A 7,660-nucleotide genomic window follows, 5' to 3' on the forward strand; every position below is an offset into this window, starting at 1 on the left:
GCCGGCAATAGTGCAGCCGCCGCTGCGCCAGGAAAGGGGGCAGCAAGGCAGGAGTTCGCCAGGGCAGGAAGGCCCCCCTGCCGCGCTCCCTGGTTCCCCGCCGTGCATGGCTTTGCCTGAGGGCGTGACGGGGAGCTGGAGGGAGAGCGCGGCGCGACGGGCGGGAACGGCGAACTCGCGCTCCGCTGGGCTGTGCCCCTCCCTAGAAGCAGGGCTGGTGGGCGGAGACAGAGCCCAGCCCAGCCCAGCGGAGAGCGAGTTTGGCGTTCCCGCCCGCCGCGCTCTCTGGTTCCCCGCCGCGCTTGGCCTTGCCTGAGGGCGCGACGGGGAGCTGGAGGGAGAGCGCAGCGCGGCGGGCGGGAACAGCGAGCTCGCGCTCCGCCAGGCTGTGCCCCTCCCTAGAAGCAGGGCTGGTGGGCGGAGGCGGAGCCCAGCCCAGCGGAGCGCGAGTTCGGCGTTCCCGCCCACCGTGCCGCGCTCCCTGGTTCCCCGCCGTGCTTGGCCTTGCCTGAGGGGGGGGGGAGCTGGCTTCTAGAGTAGGGCAGCTGCCCTAACTTGCCCCATGGTGGGTACGCCCTTGTGTGACAGTACCCTCCCCCTGGAAAATGGCTTCGATTGGCCAGCTAAACCAGGAGAGGGTGGCCAATGGGTCTTGAATCCTTAGTTACTTAGTGACTTCCCCTGCATGCAAAGACAGACTCCAGTGGATTGACCAGACAAGACCAATAGTGGGTCCAATGGTCTAGAAGGCAGTGTCCGCACATGCCATAGAGGGAAGTGAGGGGCAGATGGGCCTTGTCAACCTGGGAAAGTAGCCCATCTAGGAGAAGTGAAACTCTGATCCTAAACCTCCACTGAAGAGGAAAAGGCTAAGGTGTAAATCCGGAGTGGAGTCTAAGACAGTTGTATGGCAACTCATATGCCTCCTTCCAGCAACTCCTGCAGCTAAGCTGGTGACAAGTGTATTGCTCTGCTTTCCTTTAGACCACATCAGCAGAGGCCAAGTCTTGTCATCTGGGCAGCCCAGGACTTCCATACACACTACCCAGGCTTGTGCCTCGGGGAGGTTACTTCTGTGCTACTAACACAACATTTTGACTTTACTCCTGCAGGGCCAGTGCATTGTCTCTTGAGATAGACAGATGCCAACAAAAACACACAGAGATAATATATGCCAGCTTGTCAAAACGCTGCATCCAATGGTATCCTGTGTTCTGACAGACGACTACATGGTATCTAGTGTTCTGACTCTTTGGTCTTTTATCATCATAATCAACCCCCCACTGTGCTCTCCACATGGCAAACCACCTTAATGTGGAGAGATGGAAACAATGGGAAATTTGTCTCTTGGGTAAAATTGGCAGGAGTTGAACCAGGGTTTGCTTGTGTGGAAGGCCACTTTCCCCCGTCCCCAGTTCATGTTTGGTCACAGGAGTCAAGGAAAGGATCTGCCCTTCCTTATGAGACTAGAGATTCCGACTTTGGGCACTTGCTCTTGGTAGAGCGTGACCAAGATATGGAAGCCATGAAGTTATGTTTATAGCCATGTGGTGTTAAAATGTCATTGCTGTACTACTGGAAGAAGGTTATTCTAAATGGCACCATCTAATCAAGAGAGACAAGAACTTTCATTAGCAAATAACTGGAGAAAAGCACTTGGGATAATGGGCCAATACATATTTTGCACTCCTGAATCAAAGTTAAAGTAGGCTTTGGGGATGGTGAGCCTCATTAGGGCAGTAAACATGTCCTGCACTGTAACAAAAATAGTCAATTCTCGGAAGAAAAAGTGTGAACAGTCAGATAAATGTCACATTTTATCAGATTTGAGCCATCACATAATTAGTTTGGTTTTTGTGAAAGTTTCTTTAAAATAAGTATTTGTACCTAGCACTCCAGATAATAGAAGAATCCTCCCATTTAGTTATGTCTGCCAGAAAGATAATTTCAACATAGCATTTAATCTTCTTTAAAGTTATGCATTCCTAAAGGACATAGGGAGAGATCCCCTAAACAGAATTCTTCTTTATTCAAAGGATTTGGGGCGTGTGCAGCAGGCATTTTTTTCTTTTTAGTTGTCCGTTCTTAAATGACATTCTTTGTAGGAACAACTGATTAAAATATACAGGGGAGAGGAAAAAAGAATGACCATATACTTCTGTCTTCTTTTATTTCTGTTACCAAGATTTTATGACCACATAGCTCCTCTCCCCCAGTTCAAGCACTAGTTCTAGAAAATCTGAAGCTGGTGCAGTTTAACATTCAATCCCTCTTCAGAAGGAACTCTGGAAATTGTAGCTCTGTGAGGGGAATAAGAACCCTTAGTGCAGATCCTCCAACATTTCTCCAATGAAAATAGGGGTGTCCTATTCAATAATAACAATAAACAATGTTACTATTTATATCCCACGCATCTGGCTGGATTGCCCTAGCCATTCTGGGCAGCTTCCAACATATATAAAAAACATAATTATGCATTAAACATTAAAAAAACCTTCCCCATACAGAGTTGCATTCAGATGTCTTCTAAAAAGTATATAGTTACTTATCCCCTTGGTTCGGGAGTTGCATAACTCCATACCCTCCAATTAAAATAGGAATGTCCTGCCATACCCTCCAACAGTTCTCTAATGAAAATAGGGACATCCTAAGGAAAAGCAGGACATTCCAGGATCAAGTCAGAAACTGGTTGGCCTCTGTAAATCTGGGACTGTCCCTTGGAGGGTCTGTTAGCTGCTGCTAACAAGCTGTACCTCCCAGAATTGTTTGGTGCAAACCATGTCCATTTGGAGTGGTATCATAGTGATTTAAATGTCTTGTTGAATGCAGCCTAGCATGAGCCATGGAGCATACACTGCCCCCAGCATCTTCCACCTAAGAGTGGTTTTTTTGTTTTTTGTTTCCTTTGCCTAGTGGTAGAGCCACGCCTGGGCACAGAATAGGGATGGGGAACTTGAATAACAACTCCCTTAATCCCTGACCATTGGTCACACTGACTGGAGCTGATGGGAATCGGAGCCCAAAAACTTCTGAAGTGCCACAGCTGGCTCCCCACCACTGCCGCAAGATAAACTCAGCAGCAAGGATGCAACCCCTGCTACAACCTTCTGTAATTTGGCATTCCTTAAAGTGCACTTCGCAGCACGCTTTCTCTGCCACCGTGAGCCAAGTGCAGTGCAACATCCCCAGCTGTCTGGAGCTTAGTACCAGTGATCCTGATTTCCTTAGAAATCTGTAGCAGTATCTTATTTCCCAACAGAGAGCTTCCTTGCCCCCCTTTGTCCTGAAATCCTGTCAGCAGATGCTTAGGGAAAAGTCAGCCTGAAAACATCACATCCCCCGGCGAACATTGTGGGTCTGTCAGTTTTGCATTTAAAGAAAGCAGGCCGGTTTAAGACCATGCTTGCTGACAGCGGGAAAGAGGAATTACTCCTACATGCCACCAGCTACTGAGTTTAACAGCCCACCACTTTCAAAAGATATAATGCAGCAGCTTAACCACCACATCGTAAACCAAACTCTTTAACATCTTAATTTGAGCCCCCAGGTGCTCTTTCTTTAAAGTTATAATGACTGGATTACAGTACACTGATTAAAGCATACAATTGGTATCAAAGTATAGCATTTACCCAATTATAAAGTAATTGCTGTTAAATCTTGATGATAACTAACCCTTTCATTTCACCTTTACTTCTCTCCGCACCATACATAAAAGAATGTCTTTAAATGATACATCGCCAAACCAGCATTAATGAAGTTGTCAAGTCAGTTGATACTCTGGTTTTCTTTCCTTCTTTCTGTTTAAACTGTATTAGTTTATGACTACCATTTTTTTATTTTTTTATTTACTAACTAGAAGCCATACCACCCTTAGTCACTGATGGAATTCTTGTAAACTTAGCAGAGACTTAATGAAATATATTGCCTCAAAATGTATTCAGTGTAGAATAACACAGTGTTCCTGTACCTAAGTGGCTTTAGAAGTGATATAACTGTTCTCTCAACATTTCAAAGAAAAGTGTTTTTGTGTGCGCGCGCATGCATGTATGCTGGATCAGGCTAATAAACCAAAGGTCTCCTAGCAGCAAACTGAAATTGACAAGCAGGGGACTAATTGTACGTGTGTCTGGAAAGGTGTGTCTCCTGGTTCCAGTACAATAGTACCATATAGTATGAATCTATTGAGAAAGGAGTGTGGGATGCCAGACCCTCCTGTGCTGATGTCACACCTTAAATTGTGCAGACAGTGGACATTGCACAGGCTTGTCTGTCACTGCTGCCATTCAGTCTTTAGTTAAAACCCATGGGTCTGGGAACTGCAAGGATCAGGTAGACAGCATAGCGTTATGAAACCATTTTAATTGCAAATTTGTTGACATAATTTGTGACGTTTGTGTGTATGTTTTAAAAACTTGTCATTTCTTTGTCCTTCAGATGGCTGTTTCATTGAAAATGGCACTGTCCAATTTCGATTATGTTCTGAGACAATCTCTCTATTGACAATAAAACATGGTATCAAAAATATCTGTGATACTCACATGGCTCTTAACAGAAGACTATTGGTTTTATGTATGTTCATATTTACAATCTGATCAATAGTCATTTAGTTTTAACTAATGGCATAAAATTGTCCACAACCATTGTTGAAACTATATTTTGCCAGATAAAGGGATGCGCTGGGCAAAACACGGAGAGGGCAGTAGACGGAGAGATTTATGCATCTTTAGTGTCAATACTCTTCTAGCATGGCTGGAGCAATTTGAAATGTAACTGATGATAAGCCATAGCTACTGCATACTTATGCAGTAATTTGAGGGGTTGGGGCCACACAAAATTCTGCTTTGAATTTTAGCCGCATGGCTGAAACTACCCAACTGTTCATCATCTGCTTCTGGCGCTACACTCCCCACCAGCATGCAGCCTCCAAAAGATTACCCCTGAGGGAATGTGATCCTCAAGAGAAGGGGGGGGGGGACTTGCTCACTCATAGTCTATTTAATCTTCCTCATTTAGGAACACCTAGATCTGAGACGCCACTGCATGCCTGAGACCAAGAATGTGATGCTGGAGACTGGCTGGAAATTATCCACTTCAGTGGTGCTCAGGAGAGGGAGGGAAAGAAGAAGAGAGCGGAAGAGATCTCACCAAGCCGTTACAGAGCTTGTCTGAGGCTCGGGGTGGGAATCCCCAATCATCAGGGAGGCACACGGCATTTTTGGCATGGCAGCGTAAGTCTGGCAGGGCCCCCCCCCCAGCTGACTTAGCCCTTTGAGGCCCGGGAAAGCGTACCCAGATGCCCTGCACCTCTGCATGGTCCTGGATCTCACCACTTCCAGATTAGGCACAGGGTAATTCTACCTACCCTCTTGAAAAGAGGCACTCACTACTGCCCTTGCCAACTTAGCCAGTTCTTCCCTTGTTAACCTTAATAAATCAGGTAGGATAAGATTGAACACATACTTGACAGGCATCTTGTCTCCAAGGATTCTGCCCACAAGGATCTGGTCCACATCCTCAGGCTGTACTAAATATCCATTGTAACTGGACAAGGAGGTAGGCCTGTGCAGAGTGGAGGCAGCTAGGTATACATGCCCTGGCGTCTCGGAAGGACAAGGCGACCTGGGGGCTCCACCAGGGACCTGCTGGACTTATGCTGTCATGCTAATAATGCTCCGTGCCTCCCAGTCAACTGGGGACTCCTGGCCTGAGCCTCAGACAAGCTCTGCAGAAGTCTGAGCAGCAGCCAAGTTCCCATCAACTGCATGTGCAGTAACTATGGCATGCAAGTCTCCATAGATAGTCTTAAAATTTGAACATATACGGTCATTCAGATTCAGGTACAAAATTTGCTGTGGAAGTGTGTTTTAGTTGTACCTGGAAGATATGAATACTCTATTTAAAAACTCTAAAGAGGCACAGCATTTATGGTGGTTAAGGAAGTTACTCATGAATTGTTGCTTTGTTTTTTAGTATAAACTAAAGGTGCTTATCACAGCGACAGACACAATGTGCGCACTGTACAATAATACTAATGAGTATTTTATGTCCCCTGGAATGCCAACATTTGTTTTATAGCATATTAAGGCAAAATATAAGGCCCATTCTGCTTCCTTAAAACTTCACTCTTATGGTATATACTGAGGATGATTCAATGCTTTTCCAACAAAGCTTTAATTGTATGTCTTCCCATCATCCAAAATTTGAGTTGTGTAGCTAAAAACTTTGACTAGGGGGTGTTATTTTCCATATGTTGTTAGCAACAGCACATTACCTCTAGCGTATTCTACTTCAAACTGAGTCTTGTTGCGCTACACTTGCAAGTCTCCTTCTACCCTCACCCTCCAAAAGAAAGAAAGTGTGATTCCTTCGAAGTAGAGATCTATCTAATGCAGATAGTGCACATTGGACTTATAGATGAGCACATGCAAGAAGTGACATGAATTGAAAATAGCCTGATTCACTCATCTATACTTAGGCATACCCAAGACTGTATTGTATGAGTAGGTTTGTAGTTCTCAAAAAAGCTTGTGATCATCATCATGTTGTTGTTGTTGTTGTTGTTGTTGTTGAGCTCTTTCTGCAAAAGTCCCATTCCATCTGTGCCTTCTGTTGACTGAAGTCCTTCTGATGTGAAATAAGACCTTGGATGGGCTGCATAGCTCTTTGCACTCTTCCACTCACTCATGGAGATGCAGAGTTTCCAATTTTCATTTATTTTCCCTTCCTTCTGTAACGACCCATGTCAAGAGCCATTCTTTCCATAGGGCTCTCCCAGCCCTCAAGAGCAGATTTGGCGAGGCACAACTGGATGGCAAGGAAGCTTCATGCCATGAACAGAAATCTGTTTTGGTCAAAGTATGTGTATGTAGATATGCAAGCATATACATGCACATTCTTTGACCACAAAATGAAAGAGACTGGACGAGAAGAAAATATAAGTATTGAGCCTCTTACTGCTCACCATATTTATGCGTGAGTTGATCTGTTCTTATTTTGCATGTATGCTGATCAGGAAAATGTAGTGATCCTAAAAGAGCAGGGGATATAACATCCTTTCTCCCTCTCCTACCCAAAAGTTACTCTGTATTTTTTAAATGTATTATGTCACATTCTAATTTCTTTTGATGTCTCGCCATTTTTATACTTGCAATCTATTTTTTCTTGTAACATTATAGTATTTGTTTTACATTGTTGAAGCTACACATGGATTGACTTCACAGCAGTATCCCAGCAGAGGACCCTCTTGGACTACAGCCAAACTATTGAGTATGAAGAATTAAATTTGCCCTTGATTCATAGCAAGGTTGTGTGTTAACATTCCAAGACTGATTTTAATAATTTGGAAGTCTGGAGGAGAGCTGATGTATTTATTTCCCACTCCTACCTCCTCGATCCATGCTCCTTTGAAAAGGACACATTTCCTTTGCTGGGTCTTGAACGCTAATGCTGCCTGTTGTCTAGCCATAGGTAGGTGACTGTTCTGCCTATGTGCTCTTGGTTATTACAGTCAGCTCAGTAGCTCTGAAATGCGCCTAATTGTGTTTCTGTGGGAAGCAGTTCTGTTGTACATACATCCTGGTTATTTTTCAGAGGATCTCCTTCTGATGTGCACACATTATAGGTAAAGGCAACCGACTCTGGGGTTGCGGCGCTCATCTCA

The sequence above is a fragment of the Zootoca vivipara genome, chromosome 8 (assembly GCF_963506605.1).
Source record: "Zootoca vivipara chromosome 8, rZooViv1.1, whole genome shotgun sequence".
Classification (NCBI taxonomy): Eukaryota; Metazoa; Chordata; class Lepidosauria; order Squamata; family Lacertidae; genus Zootoca; species Zootoca vivipara.